Genomic DNA, 21,406 nt, shown 5'->3' with positions numbered 1-21,406 from the left:
GCCAGGCTAGCGCTAGGGCCAGGCTAGGGCAGGCTAGGGTTTCGGCCAGGCTAGGGCCAGGCTAGTTTTAGGGCCCGGCTAGGGCCAGACTAGGGCTAGGTCCAGGCTAGGGCCAGGCTAGGGCTAGGGCCAGGCTAGGGCCAGGCTAGGGCTAGGGCCAGGCTATGGCTAGGGCCAGGCTATGTCTAGGCCAGGCTAGGGCTAGGGCCAGGCTAGGTCTAGGCCAGGCTAGGGCTAGGGCCAGTCTAGGTCTAGGCTAGGGCTACCCCAGGCTAGGTCTAGGCTAGGGCTATCCGGCTAGGTCTAGGCTAGGGCTATGCCAGGCTAGGTCTAGGCTAGGGCTAGGCCAGGCTAGGGCTAGGCTAGGGCTAGGCCAGGCTAGGGCTAGGCTAGGGCTAGGCCAGTCTAGGTCTAGGCTAGGGCTAGGCCACGCTAGGGCTAGGCTAGGGCCAGGCCAGGCTAAGGCTAGGCCAGTCTATGGCTAGGCTAGGGCTAGGCCACGCTAGGGCTAGGCTAGGGCTAGGCCAGGCTAGGGCTAGGCCAGTCTAGGGCTAGGGACAGTCTAGGGCTAGGGCCAGGGTAGGGCAAGAGCCAGTCTAGGGCTAGGGCCAGGCTAGGGCTAGTGCCAGGCTACTGCTAGGCCAGGCTAGGGCTAGACCCATGCTAGGGCCAGGCTAGTTCTAGGGCCGGGCTAGGGCCAGGCTAGGGCTATCGCCAGGCTAGGGCTAGGGTGAGGCTAGGGCCAGGCTAGGGCTAGGGCCAGGCTAGGACTAGGGCCACGCTAGGGCCAGGCTAGGGCTAGGGCCAGGCTAGGGCCACGCTAGGGCCACGCTAGGGCTAGGGCCTGTCTAGGGCCAGGCTAGGGCTAGGGCCAGGCTAGGGCCAGGCTACGGCCAGGCTAGGGCTAGGGCCACGCTAGGGCCAGGCTAGGGCCAGGCTATGGCTACGGCCAGGCTAGTCCTAGGGCCAGGCTAGGGCTAGGGCCAGGCTAGGGCTAGGCCAGGCTAGGACGAGGGCCAAGCTAGGGCTAGGCCAGGCTAAGTCTAGGGTCAGGCTAGGGCTAGGCTCGGGCTAGGCCAGGCTAGGGCTGGGCTAGGGCCATGCCGGCTAGGTCTAGGCTAGGGCTAGGCCAGACTAGGTCTAGGCTAGTGCTAGGCCAGGCTAGGGCTAGGCTAGGGCTAGGCAAGGCTAGGGCTAGGCTAGGGCTAACTAGGCTAGGGCTAGGCTAGGGCTAGGCCAGGATAGGGCTAGGCTAGGGCTAGGCCAGGCTAGGACTAGGCTAGGGCTAGGCCAGTCTAGGGCTAGGCCAGGCTAGGGCTAGTGCCAGGCTAGCGCTAGGGCCAGACTACGGCCAGGCTAGGGCTAGGGCCAGGCTAGGGCCAGGCTAGGACTAGGGCCAGGCTAGGGCCAGGCTAGGGCTAGGGCCAGGCTAGGGCCAGGCTAGGGCTAGGGCCAGGCTAGGGCTAGGCTAGGGCTAGGCCAGGCTAGGGCCAGGGTATGCCTATGCCAGGCTAAGGTTAGGTCGAGGCTAGGGCTAGGGCTAGGCTAGGGTAGGCCAGTTTAGGGCTAGAGCCAGGCTAGGGCTAGGGCCAGGCTACGGCTAGACACAGGCTAGGGCCAGGCTAGCGCTAGGGACAAGCTAGGGCCAGGCTAGGGTTCGGGCCAGCCTAGGGCAAGGCTAGTGTTAGGGCCACGCTAGGGCCAGACTAAGGCTAGGTCCAGGCTAGGGCAAGGCTAGGGCTAGGGCCAGGCTAGGGCTAGGGCCAGGCTAGGGCTAGGCCAGGTAAGGGCTTGGGCCAGTCTAAGTCTACATCCAGGGTAAGGTAAGGGCCAGTCTAGGGCTAGGGCCAGGATAGGGCTACTGCCAGGCTAGTGCTAGGCCAGGCTAGGGATAGAGCCAGGCTAGGGTAGGCCAGTTTAGAGCTAGGGCCCTGCTAGGGCTAGGGTCAGGATAGAGCGAGGCTACGGCTAGGGCCAGGCTAGGGCCAGTCTAGGGCTAGGGGCAGGCTAGGGCCAGGCTAGGGCTAGGGCCAGGCTGGGGCTTGTGCCAGGTTAGGGCCAGGCTAGGGCTAGGGCCAGGCTAGGGTTACGGCCAGGCTAGGGCTAGGCCAGGTTAGGGCTAGGGCCAGGCTAGGGCTAGGGCCAGGTTAGGGCTAGGGCCAGGGTAGGGCAAGGGTCAGTCTAGGGCTAGGGCCTGGCTAGCGCTAGTGCCAGGCTGGTACTAGGCCAGGCTAGGGCTAGAGCCAGGCTAGGGTAGGCCAGTTTAGGGCTAGGGCCCTGCTAGTGCTAGGGTCAGGCTAGGGCCAGGCTAGGGCTAGGGCCAGGCTAGGGCCAGGCTAGGGCTCGGGCCAGGCTAGGGCCTGGCTAGGGCTAGGGCCAGGCTAGGGCCAGGCTTGGGCTAGGGCCAGGCTAGGGCCAGGCTAGGGCTAGGGCCAGGCTAGGGCTAGGGCCAGGCTAGGGCCAGGCTTGGGCTAGGGCCAGGCTGGGGCTTGTGCCAGGTTAGGGCCAGGCTAGGGCTAGGGCCAGGCTAGGGCTAGGCCAGGTTAGGGCTAGGGCCAGGCTAGGGCTAGGGCCAGGGTATTGCAAGGGCCAGTCTAGGGCTAGGGCCTGTCTAGGGCTTGGTCCAGGCTAGGACTAGGGCAGGCTAGGGCTAGGTCCAGGCTAGCGCTAGTGCAGGCTAGGGCTAGGTCCAGGCTAGGGCTAGGGCAGGCAAGGGCTAGGTACCGGCTAGGGCTAGGGCAGGCTAGGGCTAGGGCCAGGGAATGGCTTAGGCAGGCTAGGGCTAGGGCCAGGCTGGTGCTATGGCCAGGCTAGGGCCAGGCTAGGGCTATGCTAGGGCTAGGCCAGGCTAGGGCTAGGCTAGTGCTAGGCCTGGCTAAGGGCAGGTTATGCCTATGCCAGGCTAGGGCTAGGTCCATGCTAGGGCTAGGCCACGCTAGGGCTAGGTCCAGACTATAGCTAGGGCAGGCTAGGGCTCAGTCCTGGCTAGGGCTAGGGCCGGCTGGGGCTCGGGCCAGGCTAGGGCTGGGGCAGGCTGGGGATCGGGCTAGGCTAGGGCTAGGGCAGGCTGGGGCTCGGGCCAGGCTTGGGCTCGCGCCAGGCTGGCGGTAGGGCGTGCTAGGGCTCTGGCCTGGCTAGGGCTAGGGCAGGCTGGGGCTCGGGCCAGGCTAGGGCTAGGGCAGGCTTGGGCTCGGGCCTGGCTAGGACTAGGGCAGGCTGGGGCTCGGGCCAGGCTAGGGCTGGGGCAGGCTGGGGCTCAGTCCAGGCTAGGGCTGGGTCAGGCTGGGGCTCGGGGCAGGCTGGGGCTATGTCCAGGCTAGGGCTTGGCCAGGCTTGGGCTATGTCCAGGCAAGTGCTAGGCCAGGCTGGGGCTAGGCCAGGCTAGGGCTACGGCCAGGCTAGGGCTAGGCTAGGCTAGGGCTATGCCAGGCTAGTGCTAGGGCCAGGCTAGGGCTAGGCCAGGCTAGGGCTAGGGCCAGGCTAGGGCTAGGTCCAGGCTAGGGCTAGGGCAGACTAGGTCTATGTCCAGGCTAGGGCTAGGGCAGGCTAGGGCTAGGGCCGGCTAGGGCTAGGTCCAGGCTTGGGCTAGGGCACGCTGGGGCTAGGGTCAAGCTAGGACTAGGGCAGGCTGGGGCTCGGTCCAGGCTATGGCTAGGCCAGTCTGGGGCTCGGGCCAGGCTAGCGCTTGGCCAGGCTTGGGCTGGGGCCAGGCTAGTGCTAGGCCAGGCTGGGGCTAGGGCCAGGCTAGGGCTAGGCCAGGCTAAGGCTAAGTCCAGGCTATGGCTAGGCCTGGCTAGGGCTATGCTAGGGCTAGGCCAGCCTAGGGCCATGCTAGGGCTAGGCCAGGCCAGGGCCAGTCTATGGCTATGCCAGGCTAGGGCTAGGCCAGGCTAGGGCTAGGGCCAGGCTAGGGCAAGGGCCATGCTAGGGCCAGGCTAGGGCTACGGCCAGGCTAGGGCTAAGGCCAGGCTAGCGCTAGGGTCAGGCTAGGGCCTGGCTAGGGCTAGGGACAGTCTAGGGCCAGGCTAGCGCTAGGGCCAGGCTAGGGCAGGCTAGGGTTTCGGCCAGGCTAGGGCCAGGCTAGTTTTAGGGCCCGGCTAGGGCCAGACTAGGGCTAGGTCCAGGCTAGGGCCAGGCTAGGGCTAGGGCCAGGCTAGGGCCAGGCTAGGGCTAGGGCCAGGCTATGGCTAGGGCCAGGCTATGTCTAGGCCAGGCTAGGGCTAGGGCCAGGCTAGGTCTAGGCCAGGCTAGGGCTAGGGCCAGTCTAGGTCTAGGCTAGGGCTACCCCAGGCTAGGTCTAGGCTAGGGCTATCCGGCTAGGTCTAGGCTAGGGCTATGCCAGGCTAGGTCTAGGCTAGGGCTAGGCCAGGCTAGGTCTAGGCTAGGGCTAGGCCAGGCTAGGGCTAGGCTAGGGCTAGGCCAGTCTAGGTCTAGGCTAGGGCTAGGCCACGCTAGGGCTAGGCTAGGGCCAGGCCAGGCTAAGGCTAGGCCAGTCTATGGCTAGGCTAGGGCTAGGCCACGCTAGGGCTAGGCTAGGGCTAGGCCAGGCTAGGGCTAGGCCAGTCTAGGGCTAGGGACAGTCTAGGGCTAGGGCCAGGGTAGGGCAAGAGCCAGTCTAGGGCTAGGGCCAGGCTAGGGCTAGTGCCAGGCTACTGCTAGGCCAGGCTAGGGCTAGACCCATGCTAGGGCCAGGCTAGTTCTAGGGCCGGGCTAGGGCCAGGCTAGGGCTATCGCCAGGCTAGGGCTAGGGTGAGGCTAGGGCCAGGCTAGGGCTAGGGCCAGGCTAGGACTAGGGCCACGCTAGGGCCAGGCTAGGGCTAGGGCCAGGCTAGGGCCACGCTAGGGCCACGCTAGGGCTAGGGCCAGTCTAGGGCCAGGCTAGGGCTAGGGCCAGGCTAGGGCCAGGCTAGGGCCAGGCTACGGCTAGGGCCACGCTAGGGCCAGGCTAGGGCCAGGCTAGGGCTACGGCCAGGCTAGTCCTAGGGCCAGGCTAGGGCTAGGGCCAGGCTAGGGCTAGGCCAGGCTAGGACGAGGGCCAAGCTAGGGCTAGGCCAGGCTAAGTCTAGGGTCAGGCTAGGGCTAGGCTCGGGCTAGGCCAGGCTAGGGCTGGGCTAGGGCCATGCCGGCTAGGTCTAGGCTAGGGCTAGGCCAGACTAGGTCTAGGCTAGTGCTAGGCCAGGCTAGGGCTAGGCTAGGGCTAGGCAAGGCTAGGGCTAGGCTAGGGCTAACTAGGCTAGGGCTAGGCTAGGGCTAGGCCAGGATAGGGCTAGGCTAGGGCTAGGCCAGGCTAGGACTAGGCTAGGGCTAGGCCAGTCTAGGGCTAGGCCAGGCTAGGGCTAGTGCCAGGCTAGCGCTAGGGCCAGACTACGGCCAGGCTAGGGCTAGGGCCAGGCTAGGGCCAGGCTAGGACTAGGGCCAGGCTAGGGCCAGGCTAGGGCTAGGGCCAGGCTAGGGCCAGGCTAGGGCTAGGGCCAGGCTAGGGCTAGGCTAGGGCTAGGCCAGGCTAGGGCCAGGGTATGCCTATGCCAGGCTAAGGTTAGGTCGAGGCTAGGGCTAGGGCTAGGCTAGGGTAGGCCAGTTTAGGGCTAGAGCCAGGCTAGGGCTAGGGCCAGGCTAGGGCCAGGCTACGGCTAGAGACAGGCTAGGGCCAGGCTAGCGCTAGGGACAAGCTAGGGCCAGGCTAGGGTTCGGGCCAGCCTAGGGCAAGGCTAGTGTTAGGGCCACGCTAGGGCCAGACTAAGGCTAGGTCCAGGCTAGGGCAAGGCTAGGGCTAGGGCCAGGCTAGGGCTAGGGCCAGGCTAGGGCTAGGCCAGGTAAGGGCTTGGGCCAGTCTAAGTCTACATCCAGGGTAAGGTAAGGGCCAGTCTAGGGCTAGGGCCAGGATAGGGCTACTGCCAGGCTAGTGCTAGGCCAGGCTAGGGATAGAGCCAGGCTAGGGTAGGCCAGTTTAGAGCTAGGGCCCTGCTAGGGCTAGGGTCAGGATAGAGCGAGGCTAGGGCTAGGGCCAGGCTAGGGCCAGTCTAGGGCTAGGGGCAGGCTAGGGCCAGGCTAGGGCTAGGGCCAGGCTGGGGCTTGTGCCAGGTTAGGGCCAGGCTAGGGCTAGGGCCAGGCTAGGGTTACGGCCAGGCTAGGGCTAGGCCAGGTTAGGGCTAGGGCCAGGCTAGGGCTAGGGCCAGGGTAGGGCTAGGGCCAGGGTAGGGCAAGGGTCAGTCTAGGGCTAGGGCCTGGCTAGCGCTAGTGCCAGGCTGGTACTAGGCCAGGCTAGGGCTAGAACCAGGCTAGGGTAGGCCAGTTTAGGGCTAGAGCCCTGCTAAGGCTAGGGTCAGGCTAGGGCCAGGCTAGGGCTAGGGCCAGGCTAGGGCCAGGCTAGGGCTCGGGCCAGGCTAGGGCCAGGCTAGGGCTAGGGCCAGGCTAGGGCCAGGCTTGGGCTAGGGCCAGGCTAGGGCCAGGCTAGGGCTACGGCCAGGCTAGGGCTACGGCCAGGCTAGGGCCAGGCTTGGGCTAGGGCCAGGCTGGGGCTTGTGCCAGGTTAGGGCCAGGCTAGGGCTAGGGCCAGGCTAGGGCTAGGCCAGGTTAGGGCTAGGGCCAGGCTAGGGCTAGGGCCAGGGTATTGCAAGGGCCAGTCTAGGGCTAGGGCCTGTCTAGGGCTTGGTCCAGGCTAGGACTAGGGCAGGCTAGGGCTAGGTCCAGGCTAGCGCTAGTGCAGGCTAGGGCTAGGTCCAGGCTAGGGCTAGGGCAGGCAAGGGCTAGGTACCGGCTAGGGCTAGGGCAGGCTAGGGCTAGGGCCAGGGAAGGGCTTGGGCAGGCTAGGGCTAGGGCCAGGCTAGTGCTATGGCCAGGCTAGGGCCAGGCTAGGGCTATGCTAGGGCTAGGCCAGGCTAGGGCTAGGCTAGAGCTAGGCCAGGCTAGGGCCAGGTTATGCCTATGCCAGGCTAGGGCTAGGTCCATGCTAGGGCTAGGCCACGCTAGGGCTAGGTCCAGACTATAGCTAGGGCAGGCTAGGGCTCAGTCCTGGCTAGGGCTAGGGCCGGCTGGGGCTCGGGCCAGGCTAGGGCTGGGGCAGGCTGGGGATCGGGCTAGGCTAGGGCTAGGGCAGGCTGGGGCTCGGGCCAGGCTTGGGCTCACGCCAGGCTGGCGGTAGGGCGTGCTAGGGCTCTGGCCTGGCTAGGGCTAGGGCAGGCTGGGGCTCGGGCCAGGCTAGGGCTAGGGCAGGCTTGGGCTCGGGCCTGGCTAGGGCTAGGGCAGGCTGGGGCTCGGGCCAGGCTAGGGCTGGGGCAGGCTGGGGCTCAGTCCAGGCTAGGGCTGGGGCAGGCTGGGGCTCGGGCCAGGCTAGGGCTTGGCCAGGCTGGGGCTATGTCCAGGCAAGTGCTGGGCCAGGCTGGGGCTAGGCCAGGCTAGGGCTAGGGCCAGGCTAGGGCTAGGCTAGGCTAGGGCTATGCCAGGCTAGTGCTAGGGCCAGGCTAAGGCTAGGCCAGGCTAGGGCTAGGGCCAGGCTAGGGCTAGGTCCAGGCTAGGGCTAGGGCAGACTAGGTCTATGTCCAGGCTAGGGCTAGGGCAGGCTAGGGCTAGGGCCGGCTAGGGCTAGGTCCAGGCTTGGGCTAGGGCACGCTGGGGCTAGGGTCAAGCTAGGACTAGGGCAGGCTGGGGCTCGGTCCAGGCTATGGCTAGGCCAGTCTGGGGCTCGGGCCAGGCTAGCGCTTGGCCAGGCTTGGGCTGGGGCCAGGCTAGTGCTAGGCCAGGCTGGGGCTAAGGCCAGGCTAGGGCTAGGCCAGGCTAAGGCTCAGTCCAGGTTATGGCTAGGCCTGGCTAGGGCTATGCTAGGGCTAGGCCAGCCTAGGGCCATGCTAGGGCTAGGCCAGGCTAGGGCCAGTCTATGCCTATGCCAGGCTAGGGCTAGGCCAGGCTAGGGCTAGGGCCAGGCTAGGGCAAGGGCCATGCTAGGGCCAGGCTAGGGCTACGGCCAGGCTAGGGCTAAGGCCAGGCTAGCGCTAGGGTCAGGCTACGGCCTGGCTAGGGCTAGGGACAGTCTAGGGCCAGGCTAGCGCTAGGGCCAGGCTAGGGCAGGCTAGGGTTTCGGCCAGGCTAGGGCCAGGCTAGTTTTAGGGCCCGGCTAGGGCCAGACTAGGGCTAGGTCCAGGCTAGGGCCAGGCTAGGGCTAGGGCCAGGCTAGGGCCAGGCTAGGGCTAGGGCCAGGCTATGGCTAGGGCCAGGCTATGTCTAGGCCAGGCTAGGGCTAGGGCCAGGCTAGGTCTAGGCCAGGCTAGGGCTAGGGCCAGTCTAGGTCTAGGCTAGGGCTACCCAAGGCTAGGTCTAGGCTAGGGCTATCCGGCTAGGTCTACGCTAGGGCTATGCCAGGCTAGGTCCAGGCTAGGGCTAGGCCAGGCTAGGTCTAGGCTAGGGCTAGGCCAGGCTAGGGCTAGGCTAGGGCTAGGCCAGTCTAGGTCTAGGCTAGGGCTAGGCCACGCTAGGGCTAGGCTAGGGCCAGGCCAGGCTAAGGCTAGGCCAGTCTATGGCTAGGCTAGGGCTAGGCCACGCTAGGGCTAGGCTAGGGCTAGGCCAGGCTAGGGCTAGGCCAGTCTAGGGCTAGGGACAGTCTAGGGCTAGGGCCAGGGTAGGGCAAGAGCCAGTCTAGGGCTAGGGCCAGGCTAGGGCTAGTGCCAGGCTACTGCTAGGCCAGGCTAGGGCTAGACCCATGCTAGGGCCAGGCTAGTTCTAGGGCCGGGCTAGGGCCAGGCTAGGGCTATCGCCAGGCTAGGGCTAGGGTGAGGCTAGGGCCAGGCTAGGGCTAGGGCCAGGCTAGGACTAGGGCCACGCTAGGGCCAGGCTAGGGCTAGGGCCAGGCTAGGGCCACGCTAGGGCCACGCTAGGGCTAGGGCCAGTCTAGGGCCAGTCTAGGGCCAGGCTAGGGCTAGGGCCAGGCTAGGGCCAGGCTAGGGCCAGGCTAGGGCTAGGGCCACGCTAGGGCCAGGCTAGGGCCAGGCTAGGGCTACGGCCAGGCTAGTCCTAGGGCCAGGCTAGGGCTAGGGCCAGGCTAGGGCTAGGCCAGGCTAGGACGAGGGCCAAGCTAGGGCTAGGGCAGGCTAAGTCTAGGGTCAGGCTAGGGCTAGGCTCGGGCTAGGCCAGGCTAGGGCTGGGCTAGGGCCATGCCGGCTAGGTCTAGGCTAGGGCTAGGCCAGACTAGGTCTAGGCTAGTGCTAGGCCAGGCTAGGGCTAGGCTAGGGCTAGGCAAGGCTAGGGCTAGGCTAGGGCTAACTAGGCTAGGGCTAGGCTAGGGCTAGGCCAGGATAGGGCTAGGCTACGGCTAGGCCAGGCTAGGACTAGGCTAGGGCTAGGCCAGTCTAGGGCTAGGCCAGGCTAGGGCTAGTGCCAGGCTAGCGCTAGGGCCAGACTACGGCCAGGCTAGGGCTAGGGCCAGGCTAGGGCCAGGCTAGGACTAGGGCCAGGCTAGGGCCAGGCTAGGGCTAGGGCCAGGCTAGGGCCAGGCTAGGGCTAGGGCCAGGCTACGGCTAGGCTAGGGCTAGGCCAGGCTAGGGCCAGGGTATGCCTATGCCAGGCTAAGGTTAGGTCGAGGCTAGGGCTAGGGCTAGGCTAGGGTAGGCCAGTTTAGTGCTAGAGCCAGGCTAGGGCTAGGGCCAGGCTAGGGCCAGGCTACGGCTAGAGACAGGCTAGGGCCAGGCTAGCGCTAGGGACAAGCTAGGGCCAGGCTAGGGTTCGGGCCAGCCTAGGGCAAGGCTAATGTTAGGGCCACGCTAGGGCAAGACTAAGGCTAGGTCCAGGCTAGGACAAGGCTAGGGCTAGGGCCAGGCTAGGGCTAGGGCCAGGCTAGGGCTAGGCCAGGTAAGGGCTTGGGCCAGTCTAAGTCTACATCCAGGGTAAGGTAAGGGCCAGTCTAGGGCTAGGGCCAGGATAGGGCTACTGCCAGGCTAGTGCTAGGCCAGGCTAGGGATAGAGCCAGGCTAGGGTAGGCCAGTTTAGAGCTAGGGCCCTGCTAGGGCTAGGGTCAGGATAGAGCGAGGCTAGGGCTAGGGCCAGGCTAGGGCCAGTCTAGGGCTAGGGGCAGGCTAGGGCCAGGCTAGGGCTAGGGCCAGGCTGGGACTTGTGCCAGGTTAGGGCCAGGCTAGGGCTAGGGCCAGGTTAGGGTTACGGCCAGGCTAGGGCTAGGCCAGGTTAGGGCTAGGGCCAGGCTAGGGCTAGGGCCAGGGTAGGGCAAGGGTCAGTCTAGGGCTAGGGCCTGGCTAGCGCTAGTGCCAGGCTGGTACTAGGCCACGCTAGGGCTAGAGCCAGGCTAGGGTAGGCCAGTTTAGGGCTAGGGCCCTGCTAGGGCTAGGGTCAGGCTAGGGCCAGGCTAGGGCCAGGCTAGGGCTAGGGCCAGGCTAGGGCCAGGCTTGGGCTAGGGCCAGGCTAGGGCCAGGCTAGGGCTAGGGCCAGGCTAGGGCCAGGCTAGGGCTAGGGCCAGGCTAGGGCCAGGCTAGGGCTAGGGCCAGGCTAGGGCCAGGCTTGGGCTAGGGCCAGGCTGGGGCTTGTGCCAGGTTAGGGCCAGGCTAGGGCTAGGGCCAGGCTAGGGCTAGGCCAGGTTAGGGCTAGGGCCAGGCTAGGGCTAGGGCCAGGGTATTGCAAGGGCCAGTCTAGGGCTACGGCCTGTCTAGGGCTTGGTCCAGGCTAGGACTAGGGCAGGCTAGGGCTAGGTCCAGGCTAGCGCTAGTGCAGGCTAGGGCTAGGTCCAGGCTAGGGCTAGGGCAGGCAAGGGCTAGGTACCGGCTAGGGCTAGGGCAGGCTAGGGCTAGGGCCAGGGAATGGCTTAGGCAGGCTAGGGCTAGGGCCAGGCTGGTGCTATGGCGAGGCTAGGGCCAGGCTAGCGCCAGGCTAGGGCTAGGCCAGGTTAGGGCTAGGGCCAGGCTAGGGCTAGGGCCAGGGTATTGCAAGGGCCAGTCTAGGGCTAGGGCCTGTCTAGGGCTTGGTCCAGGCTAGGACTAGGGCAGGCTAGGGCTAGGTCCAGGCTAGCGCTAGTGCAGGCTAGGGCTAGGTCCAGGCTAGGGCTAGGGCAGGCAAGGGCTAGGTACCGGCTAGGGCTAGGGCAGGCTAGGGCTAGGGCCAGGGAATGGCTTAGGCAGGCTAGGGCTAGGGCCAGGCTGGTGCTATGGCCAGGCTAGGGCCAGGCTTGGGCTATCCTAGGGCTAGGCCAGGCTAGGGCTAGGCTAGAGCTAGGCCAGGCTAGGGCCAGGTTATGCCTATGCCAGGCTAGGGCTAGGTCAATGCTAGGGCTAGGCCACGCTAGGGCTAGGTCCAGACTATAGCTAGGGCAGGCTAGGGCTCAGTCCTGGCTAGGGCTAGGGCCGGCTGGGGCTCGGGCCAGGCTAGGGCTGGGGCAGGCTGGGGATCGGGCTAGGCTAGGACTAGGGCAAGCTGGGGCTCGGGCCAGGCTTGGGCACGCGCCAGGCTGGCGATAGGGCGTGCTAGGGCTCTGGCCTGGCTAGGGCTAGGGCAGGCTGGGGCTCGGGCCAGGCTAGGGCTAGGGCAGGCTTGGGCTCGGGCCTGGCTAGGGCTAGGGCAGGCTGGGGCTCGGGCCAGGCTAGGGCTGGGGCAGGCTGGGGCTCAGTCCAGGCTAGGGCTGGGGCAGGCTGGGGCTCGGGGCAGGCTGGGGCTATGTCCAGGCTAGGGCTTGGCCAGGCTGGGGCTATGTCCAGGCAAGTGCTGGGCCAGGCTGGGGCTAGGCCAGGCTAGGGCTACGGCAAGGCTAGGGCTAGGCTAGGCTAGGGCTATGCCAGGCTAGTGCTAGGGCCAGGCTAGGGCTAGGCCAGGCTAGGGCTAGGGCCAGGCTAGGGCTAGGTCCAGGCTAGGGCTAGGGCAGACTAGGTCTATGTCCAGGCTAGGGCTAGGGCAGGCTAGGGCTAGGGCCGGCTAGGGCTAGGTCCAGGCTTGGGCTAGGGCACGCTGGGGCTAGGGTCAAGCTAGGACTAGGGCAGGCTGGGGCTCGGTCCAGGCTATGGCTAGGCCAGTCTGGGGCTCGGGCCAGGCTAGCGCTTGGCCAGGCTTGGGCTGGGGCCAGGCTAGTGCTAGGCCAGGCTGGGGCTAGGGCCAGGCTAGGGCTAGGCCAGGCTAAGGCTAAGTCCAGGCTATGGCTAGGCCTGGCTAGGGCTATGCTAGGGCTAGGCCAGCCTAGGGCCATGCTAGGGCTAGGCCAGGCCAGGGCCAGTCTATGGCTATGCCAGGCTAGGGCTAGGCCAGGCTAGGGCTAGGGCCAGGCTAGGGCAAGGGCCATGCTAGGGCCAGGCTAGGGCTACGGCCAGGCTAGGGCTAAGGCCAGGCTAGCGCTAGGGTCAGGCTAGGGCCTGGCTAGGGCTAGGGACAGTCTAGGGCCAGGCTAGCGCTAGGGCCAGGCTAGGGCAGGCTAGGGTTTCGGCCAGGCTAGGGCCAGACTAGTTTTAGGGCCCGGCTAGGGCCAGACTAGGGCTAGGTCCAGGCTAGGGCCAGGCTAGGGCTAGGGCCAGGCTAGGGCCAGGCTAGGGCTAGGGCCAGGCTATGGCTAGGGCCAGGCTATGTCTAGGCCAGGCTAGGGCTAGGGCCAGGCTAGGTCTAGGCCAGGCTAGGGCTAGGGCCAGTCTAGGTCTAGGCTAGGGCTACCCCAGGCTAGGTCTAGGCTAGGGCTATCCGGCTAGGTCTAGGCTAGGGCTATGCCAGGCTAGGTCTAGGGTAGGGCTAGGCCAGGCTAGGTCTAGGCTAGGGCTAGGCCAGGCTAGGGCTAGGCTAGGGCTAGGCCACGCTAGGGCTAGGCTAGGGCCAGGACAGGCTAAGGCTAGGCCAGTCTATGGCTAGGCTAGGGCTAGGCCACGCTAGGGCTAGGCTAGGGCTAGGCCAGGCTAGGGCTAGGCCAGTCTAGGGCTAGGGACAGTCTAGGGCTAGGGCCAGGGTAGGGCAAGAGCCAGTCTAGGGCTAGGGCCAGGCTAGGGCTAGTGCCAGGCTACTGCTAGGCCAGGCTAGGGCTAGACCCATGCTAGGGCCAGGCTAGTTCTAGGGCCGGGCTAGGGCCAGGCTAGGGCTATCGCCAGGCTAGGGCTAGGGTGAGGCTAGGGCCAGGCTAGGGCTAGGGCCAGGCTAGGACTAGGGCCACGCTAGGGCCAGGCTAGGGCTAGGGCCAGGCTAGGGCCACGCTAGGGCCACGCTAGGGCTAGGGCCAGTCTAGGGCCAGTCTAGGGCCAGGCTAGGGCTAGGGCCAGGCTAGGGCTAGGGCCACACTAGGGCCAGGCTAGGGCCAGGCTAGGGCTACGGCCAGGCTAGTCCTAGGGCCAGGCTAGGGCTAGGGCCAGGCTAGGGCTAGGCCAGGCTAGGACGAGGGCCAAGCTAGGGCTAGGCCAGGCTAAGTCTAGGGTCAGGCTAGGGCTAGGCTCGGGCTAGGCCAGGCTAGGGCTGGGCTAGGGCCATGCCGGCTAGGTCTAGGCTAGGGCTAGGCCAGACTAGGTCTAGGCTAGTGCTAGGCCAGGCTAGGGCTAGGCTAGGGCTAGGCAAGGCTAGGGCTAGGCTAGGGCTAACTAGGCTAGGGCTAGGCTAGGGCTAGGCCAGGATAGGGCTAGGCTAGGGCTAGGCCAGGCTAGGACTAGGCTAGGGCTAGGCCAGTCTAGGGCTAGGCCAGGCTAGGGCTAGTGCCAGGCTAGCGCTAGGGCCAGACTACGGCCAGGCTAGGGCTAGGGCCAGGCTAGGGCCAGGCTAGGACTAGGGCCAGGCTAGGGCCAGGCTAGGGCTAGGGCCAGGCTAGGGCCAGGCTAGGGCTAGGGCCAGGCTAGGGCTAGGCTACGGCTAGGCCAGGCTAGGGCCAGGGTATGCCTATGCCAGGCTAAGGTTAGGTCGAGGCTAGGGCTAGGGCTAGGCTAGGGTAGGCCAGTTTAGGGCTAGAGCCAGGCTAGGGCTAGGGCCAGGCTAGGGCCAGGCTACGGCTAGAGACAGGCTAGGGCCAGGCTAGCGCTAGGGACAAGCTAGGGCCAGGCTAGGGTTCGGGCCAGCCTAGGGCAAGGCTAGTGTTAGGGCCACGCTAGGGCCAGACTAAGGCTAGGTCCAGGCTAGGGCAAGGCTAGGGCTAGGGCCAGGCTAGGGCTAGGCCAGGTAAGGGCTTGGGCCAGTCTAAGTCTACATCCAGGGTAAGGTAAGGGCCAGTCTAGGGCTAGGGCCAGGATAGGGCTACTGCCAGGCTAGTGCTAGGCCAGGCTAGGGATAGAGCCAGGCTAGGGTAGGCCAGTTTAGAGCTAGGGCCCTGCTAGGGCTAGGGTCAGGATAGAGCGAGGCTAGGGCTAGGGCCAGGCTAGGGCCAGTCTAGGGCTAGGGGCAGGCTAGGGCCAGGCTAGGGCTAGGGCCAGGCTGGGGCTTGTGCCAGGTTAGGGCCAGGCTAGGGCTAGGGCCAGGCTAGGGTTACGGCCAGGCTAGCGCTAGGCCAGGTTAGGGCTAGTGCCAGGCTAGGGTTACGGCCAGGCTAGGGCTAGGCCAGGTTAGGGCTAGGGCCAGGCTAGGGCTAGGGCCAGGGTAGGGCAAGGGTCAGTCTAGGGCTAGGGCCTGGCTAGCGCTAGTGCCAGGCTGGTACTAGGCCAGGCTAGGGCTAGAGCCAGGCTAGGGTAGGCCAGTATAGGGCTAGGGCCCTGCTAGGGCTAGGCTCAGGCTAGGGCCAGGCAAGGGCTAGGGCCAGGCTAGGGCCAGGCTAGGGCTCGGGCCAGGCTAGGGCCAGGCTAGGGCTAGGGCCAGGCTAGGGCCAGGCTTGGGCTAGGTCCAGGATAGGGCCAGGCTAGGACTAGGGCCAGGCTAGGGCCAGGCTAGGGCTAGGGCCAGGCTAGGGCCAGGCTTGGGCTAGGGCCAGGCTGGGGCTTGTGCCAGGTTAGGGCCAGGCTAGGACTAGGGCCTGGCTAGGGCCAGGCTAGGGCTAGGGCCAGGCTAGGGCCAGGCTTGGGCTAGGGCCAGGCTGGGGCTTTTGCCAGGTTAGGGCCAGGCTAGGGCTAGGGCCAGGCTAGGGCTAGGCCAGGTTAGGGCTAGGGCCAGGCTAGGGCTAGGGCCAGGGTATTGCAAGGGCCAGTCTAGGGCTACGGCCTGTCTAGGGCTTGGTCCAGGCTAGGACTAGGGCAGGCTAGGGCTAGGTCCAGGCTAGCGCTAGTGCAGGCTAGGGCTAGGTCCAGGCTAGGGCTAGGGCAGGCAAGGGCTAGGTACCGGCTAGGGCTAGGGCAGGCTAGGGCTAGGGCCAGGGAAGGGCTTGGGCAGGCTAGGGCTAGGGCCAGGCTAGTGCTATGGCCAGGCTAGGGCCAGGCTAGGGCTATGCTAGGGCTAGGCCAGGCTAGGGCTAGGCTAGAGCTAGGCCAGGCTAGGGCCAGGTTATGCCTATGCCAGGCTAGGGCTAGGTCCATGCTAGGGCTAGGCCACGCTAGGGCTAGGTCCAGACTATAGCTAGGGCAGGCTAGGGCTCAGTCCTGGCTAGGGCTAGGGCCGGCTGGGGCTCGGGCCAGGCTAGGGCTGGGGCAGGCTGGGGATCGGGCTAGGCTAGGGCTAGGGCAGGCTGGGGCTCGGGCCAGGCTTGGGCTCGCGCCAGGCTGGCGGTAGGGCGTGCTAGGGCTCTGGCCTGGCTAGGGCTAGGGCAGGCTGGGGCTCGGGCCAGGCTAGGGCTAGGGCAGGCTTGGGCTCGGGCCTGGCTAGGGCTAGGGCAGGCTGGGGCTTGGGCCAGGCTAGGGCTGGGGCAGGCTGGGGCTCAGTCCAGGCTAGGGCTGGGGCAGGCTGGGGCTCGGGCCAGGCTAGGGCTTGGCCAGGCTGGGGCTATGTCCAGGCAAGTGCTGGGCCAGGCTGGGGCTAGGCCAGGCTAGGGCTAGGGCCAGGCTAGGGCTAGGCTAGGCTAGGGCTATGCCAGGCTAGTGCTAGGGCCAGGCTAGGGCTAGGCCAGGCTAGGGCTAGGGCCAGGCTAGGGCTAGGTCCAGGCTAGGGCTAGGGCAGACTAGGTCTATGTCCAGGCTAGGGCTAGGGCAGGCTAGGGCTAGGGCCGGCTAGGGCTAGGTCCAGGCTTGGGCTAGGGCACGCTGGGGCTAGGGTCAAGCTAGGACTAGGGCAGGCTGGGGCTCGGTCCAGGCAATGGCTAGGCCAGTCTGGGGCTCGGGCCAGGCTAGCGCTTGGCCAGGCTTGGGCTGGGGCCAGGCTAGTGCTAGGCCAGGCTGGGGCTAGGGCCAGGCTAGGGCTAGGCCAGGCTAAGGCTAAGTCCAGGCTATGGCTAGGCCTGGCTAGGGCTATGCTAGGGCTAGGCCAGCCTAGGGCCATGCTAGGGCTAGGCCAGGCCAAGGCCAGTCTATGGCTATGCCAGGCTAGGGCTAGGCCAGGCTAGGGCTAGGGCCAGGCTAGGGCAAGGGCCATGCTAGGGCCAGGCTAGGGCTACGGCCAGGCTAGGGCTAAGGCCAGGCTAGCGCTAGGGTCAGGCTAGGGCCTGGCTAGGGCTAGGGACAGTCTAGGGCCAGGCTAGCGCTAGGGCCAGGCTAGGGCAGGCTAGGGTTTCGGCCAGGCTAGGGCCAGGCTAGTTTTAGGGCCCGGCTAGGGCCAGACTAGGGCTAGGTCCAGGCTAGGGCCAGGCTAGGGCTAGGGCCAGGCTAGGGCCAGGCTAGGGCTAGGGCCAGGCTATGGCTAGGGCCAGGCTATGTCTAGGCCAGGCTAGGGCTAGGGCCAGGCTAGGTCTAGGCCAGGCTAGGGCTAGGGCCAGTCTAGGTCTAGGCTAGGGCTACCCCAGGCTAGGTCTAGGCTAGGGCTATCCGGCTAGGTCTAGGCTAGGGCTATGCCAGGCTAGGTCTAGGCTAGGGCTAGGCCAGGCTAGGTCTAGGCTAGGGCTAGGCCAGGCTAGGGCTAGGCTAGGGCTAGGCCAGTCTAGGTCTAGGCTAGGGCTAGGCCACGCTAGGGCTAGGCTAGGGCCAGGCCAGGCTAAGGCTAGGCCAGTCTATGGCTAGGCTTGGGCTAGGCCACGCTAGGGCTAGGCTAGGGCTAGGCCAGGCTAGGGCTAGGCCAGTCTAGGGCCAGGGACAGTCTAGGGCTAGGGCCAGGGTAGGGCAAGAGCCAGTCTAGGGCTAGGGCCAGGCTAGGGCTAGTGCCAGGCTACTGCTAGGCCAGGCTAGGGCTAGACCCATGCTAGGGCCAGGCTAGTTCTAGGGCCAGGCTAGGGCCAGGCTAGGGCTATCGCCAGGCTAGGGCTAGGGTGAGGCTAGGGCCAGGCTAGGGCTAGGGCCAGGCTAGGACTAGGGCCACGCTAGGGCCAGGCTAGGGCTAGGGCCAGGCTAGGGCCACGCTAGGGCCACGCTAGGGCTAGGGCCAGTCTAGGGCCAGTCTAGGGCCAGGCTAGGGCTAGGGCCAGGCTAGGGCTACGGCCAGGCTAGGGCTAAGGCCAGGCTAGCGCTAGGGTCAGGCTAGGGCCTGGCTAGGGCTAGGGACAGTCTAGGGCCAGGCTAGCGCTAGGGCCAGGCTAGGGCAGGCTAGGGTTTCGGCCAGGCTAGGGCCAGGCTAGTTTTAGGGCCCGGCTAGGGCCAGACTAGGGCTAGGTCCAGGCTAGGGCCAGGCTAGGGCTAGGGCCAGGCTAGGGCCAGGCTAGGGCTAGGGCCAGGCTATGGCTAGGGCCAGGCTATGTCTAGGCCAGGCTAGGGCTAGGGCCAGGCTAGGTCTAGGCCAGGCTAGGGCTAGGGCCAGTCTAGGTCTAGGCTAGGGCTACCCCAGGCTAGGTCTAGGCTAGGGCTATCCGGCTAGGTCTAGGCTAGGGCTATGCCAGGCTAGGTCTAGGCTAGGGCTAGGCCAGGCTAGGTCTAGGCTAGGGCTAGGCCAGGCTAGGGCTAGGCTAGGGCTAGGCCAGTCTAGGTCTAGGCTAGGGCTAGGCCACGCTAGGGCTAGGCTAGGGCCAGGCCAGGCTAAGGCTAGGCCAGTCTATGGCTAGGCTAGGGCTAGGCCACGCTAGGGCTAGGCTAGGGCTAGGCCAGGCTAGGGCTAGGCCAGTCTAGGGCTAGGGACAGTCTAGGGCTAGGGCCAGGGTAGGGCAAGAGCCAGTCTAGGGCTAGGGCCAGGCTAGGGCTAGTGCCAGGCTACTGCTAGGCCAGGCTAGGGCTAGACCCATGCTAGGGCCAGGCTAGTTCTAGGGCCGGGCTAGGGCCAGGCTAGGGCTATCGCCAGGCTAGGGCTAGGGTGAGGCTAGGGCCAGGCTAGGGCTAGGGCCAGGCTAGGACTAGGGCCACGCTAGGGCCAGGCTAGGGCTAGGGCCAGGCTAGGGCCACGCTAGGGCCACGCTAGGGCTAGGGCCAGTCTAGGGCCAGTCTAGGGCCAGGCTAGGGCTAGGGCCAGGCTAGGGCCAGGCTAGGGCCAGGCTAGGGCTAGGGCCACGCTAGGGCCAGGCTAGGGCCAGGCTAGGGCTACGGCCAGGCTAGTCCTAGGGCCAGGCTAGGGCTAGGGCCAGGCTAGGGCTAGGCCAGGCTAGGACGAGGGCCAAGCTAGGGCTAGGCCAGGCTAAGTCTAGGGTCAGGCTAGGGCTAGGCTCGGGCTAGGCCAGGCTAGGGCTGGGCTAGGGCCATGCCGGCTAGGTCTAGGCTAGGGCTAGGCCAGACTAGGTCTAGGCTAGTGCTAGGCCAGGCTAGGGCTAGGCTAGGGCTAGGCAAGGCTAGGGCTAGGCTAGGGCTAAATAGGCTAGGGCTAGGCTAGGGCTAGGCCAGGATAGGGCTAGGCTAGGGCTAGGCCAGGCTAGGACTAGGCTAGGGCTAGGCCAGTCTAGGGCTAGGCCAGGCTAGGGCTAGTGCCAGGCTAGCGCTAGGGCCAGACTACGGCCAGGCTAGGGCTAGGGCCAGGCTAGGGCCAGGCTAGGACTAGGGCCAGGCTAGGGCCAGGCTAGGGCTAGGGCCAGGCTAGGGCCAGGCTAGGGCTAGGGCCAGGCTACGGCTAGGCTAGGGCTAGGCCAGGCTAGGGCCAGGGTATGCCTATGCCAGGCTAAGGTTAGGTCGAGGCTAGGGCTAGGGCTAGGCTAGGGTAGGCCAGTTTAGGGCTAGAGCCAGGCTAGGGCTAGGGCCAGGCTAGGGCCAGGCTACGGCTAGAGACAGGCTAGGGCCAGGCTAGCGCTAGGGACAAGCTAGGGCCAGGCTAGGGTTCGGGCCAGCCTAGGGCAAGGCTAGTGTTAGGGCCACGCTAGGGCCAGACTAAGGCTAGGTCCAGGCTAGGGCAAGGCTAGGGCTAGGGCCAGGCTAGGGCTAGGGCCAGGCTAGGGCTAGGCCAGGTAAGGGCTTGGGCCAGTCTAAGTCTACATCCAGGGTAAGGTAAGGGCCAGTCTAGGGCTAGGGCCAGGATAGGGCTACTGCCAGGCTAGTGCTAGGCCAGGCTAGGGATAGAGCCAGGCTAGGGTAGGCCAGTTTAGAGCTAGGGCCCTGCTAGGGCTAGGGTCAGGATAGAGCGAGGCTAGGGCTAGGGCCAGGCTAGGGCCAGTCTAGGGCTAGGGGCAGGCTAGGGCCAGGCTAGGGCTAAGGCCAGGCTGGGGCTTGTGCCAGGTTAGGGCCAGGCTAGGGCTAGGGCCAGGCTAGGGTTACGGCCAGGCTAGCGCTAGGCCAGGTTAGAGCTAGTGCCAGGCTAGGGTTACGGCCAGGCTAGGGCTAGGCCAGGTTAGGGCTAGGGCCAGGCTAGGGCTAGGGCCAGGGTAGGGCAAGGGTCAGTCTAGGGCTAGGGCCTGGCTAGCGCTAGTGCCAGGCTGGTACTAGGCCAGGCTAGGGCTAGAGCCAGGCTAGGGTAGGCCAGTTTAGGGCTAGGGCCCTGCTAGGGCTAGGGTCAGGCTAGGGCCAGGCAAGGGCTAGGGCCAGGCTAGGGCCAGGCTTGGGCTAGGGCCAGGCTAGGGCCAGGCTAGGGCTAGGGCCACGCTAGGGCCAGGCTTGGGCTAGGGCCAGGATAGGGCCAGGCTAGGACTAGGGCCAGGCTAGGGCCAGGCTAGGGCTAGGGCCAGGCTAGGGCCAGGCTTGGGCTAGGGCCAGGCTGGGGCTTGTGCCAGGTTAGGGCCAGGCTAGGACTAGGGCCTGGCTAGGGCCAGGCTAGGGCTAGGGCCAGGCTAGGGCCAGGCTTGGGCTAGGGCCAGGCTGGGGCTTTTGCCAGGTTAGGGCCAGGCTAGGGCTAGGGCCAGGCTAGGGCTAGGCCAGGTTAGGGCTAGGGCCAGGCTAGGGCTAGGGCCAGGGTATTGCAAGGGCCAGTCTAGGGCTACGGCCTGTCTAGGGCTTGGTCCAGGCTAGGACTAGGGCAGGCTAGGGCTAGGTCCAGGCTAGCGCTAGTGCAGGCTAGGGCTAGGTCCAGGCTAGGGCTAGGGCAGGCAAGGGCTAGGTACCGGCTAGGGCTAGGGCAGGCTAGGGCTAGGGCCAGGGAAGGGCTTGGGCAGGCTAGGGCTAGGGCCAGGCTAGTGCTATGGCCAGGCTAGGGCCAGGCTAGGGCTATGCTAGGGCTAGGCCAGGCTAGGGCTAGGCTAGAGCTAGGCCAGGCTAGGGCCAGGTTATGCCTATGCCAGGCTAGGGCTAGGTCCATGCTAGGGCTAGGCCACGCTAGGGCTAGGTCCAGACTATAGCTAGGGCAGGCTAGGGCTCAGTCCTGGCTAGGGCTAGGGCCGGCTGGGGCTCGGGCCAGGCTAGGGCTGGGGCAGGCTGGGGATCGGGCTAGGCTAGGGCTAGGGCAGGCTGGGGCTCGGGCCAGGATTGGGCTCGCGCCAGGCTTGCGGTAGGGCGTGCTAGGGCTCTGGCCTGGCTAGGGCTAGGGCAGGCTGGGGCTCGGGCCAGGCTAGGGCTAGGGCAGGCTTGGGCTCGGGCCTGGCTAGGGCTAGGTCAGGCTGGGGCTCGGGCCAGGCTAGGGCTGGGGCAGGCTGGGGCTCAGTCCAGGCTAGGGCTGGGGCAGGCTGGGGCTCGGGCCAGGCTAGGGCTTGGCCAGGCTGGGGCTATGTCCAGGCAAGTGCTGGGCCAGGCTGGGGCTAGGCCAGGCTAGGGCTAGGGCCAGGCTAGGGCTAGGCTAGGCTAGGGCTATGCCAGGCTAGTGCTAGGGCCAGGCTAGGGCTAGGCCAGGCTAGGGCTAGGGCCAGGCTAGGGCTAGGTCCAGGCTAGGGCTAGGGCAGACTAGGTCTATGTCCAGGCTAGGGCTAGGGCAGGCTAGGGCTAGGGCCGGCTAGGGCTAGGTCCAGGCTTGGGCTAGGGCACGCTGGGGCTAGGGTCAAGCTAGGACTAGGGCAGGCTGGGGCTCGGTCCAGGCTATGGCTAGGCCAGTCTGGGGCTCGGGCCAGGCTAGCGCTTGGCCAGGCTTGGGCTGGGGCCAGGCTAGTGCTAGGCCAGGCTGGGGCTAGGGCCAGGCTAGGGCTAGGCCAGGCTAAGGCTAAGTCCAGGCTATGGATAGGCCTGGCTAGGGCTAGGCCAGGCTAAGGCTAAGTCCAGGC

The sequence above is a fragment of the Pan troglodytes genome, chromosome 19 (genome assembly GCF_028858775.2).
Source record: "Pan troglodytes isolate AG18354 chromosome 19, NHGRI_mPanTro3-v2.0_pri, whole genome shotgun sequence".
NCBI classification, from domain to species: domain Eukaryota; kingdom Metazoa; phylum Chordata; class Mammalia; order Primates; family Hominidae; genus Pan; species Pan troglodytes.
The sequence above is the reverse complement of the archived record's forward strand: the minus strand, read 5'-3'. Positions refer to the sequence as shown.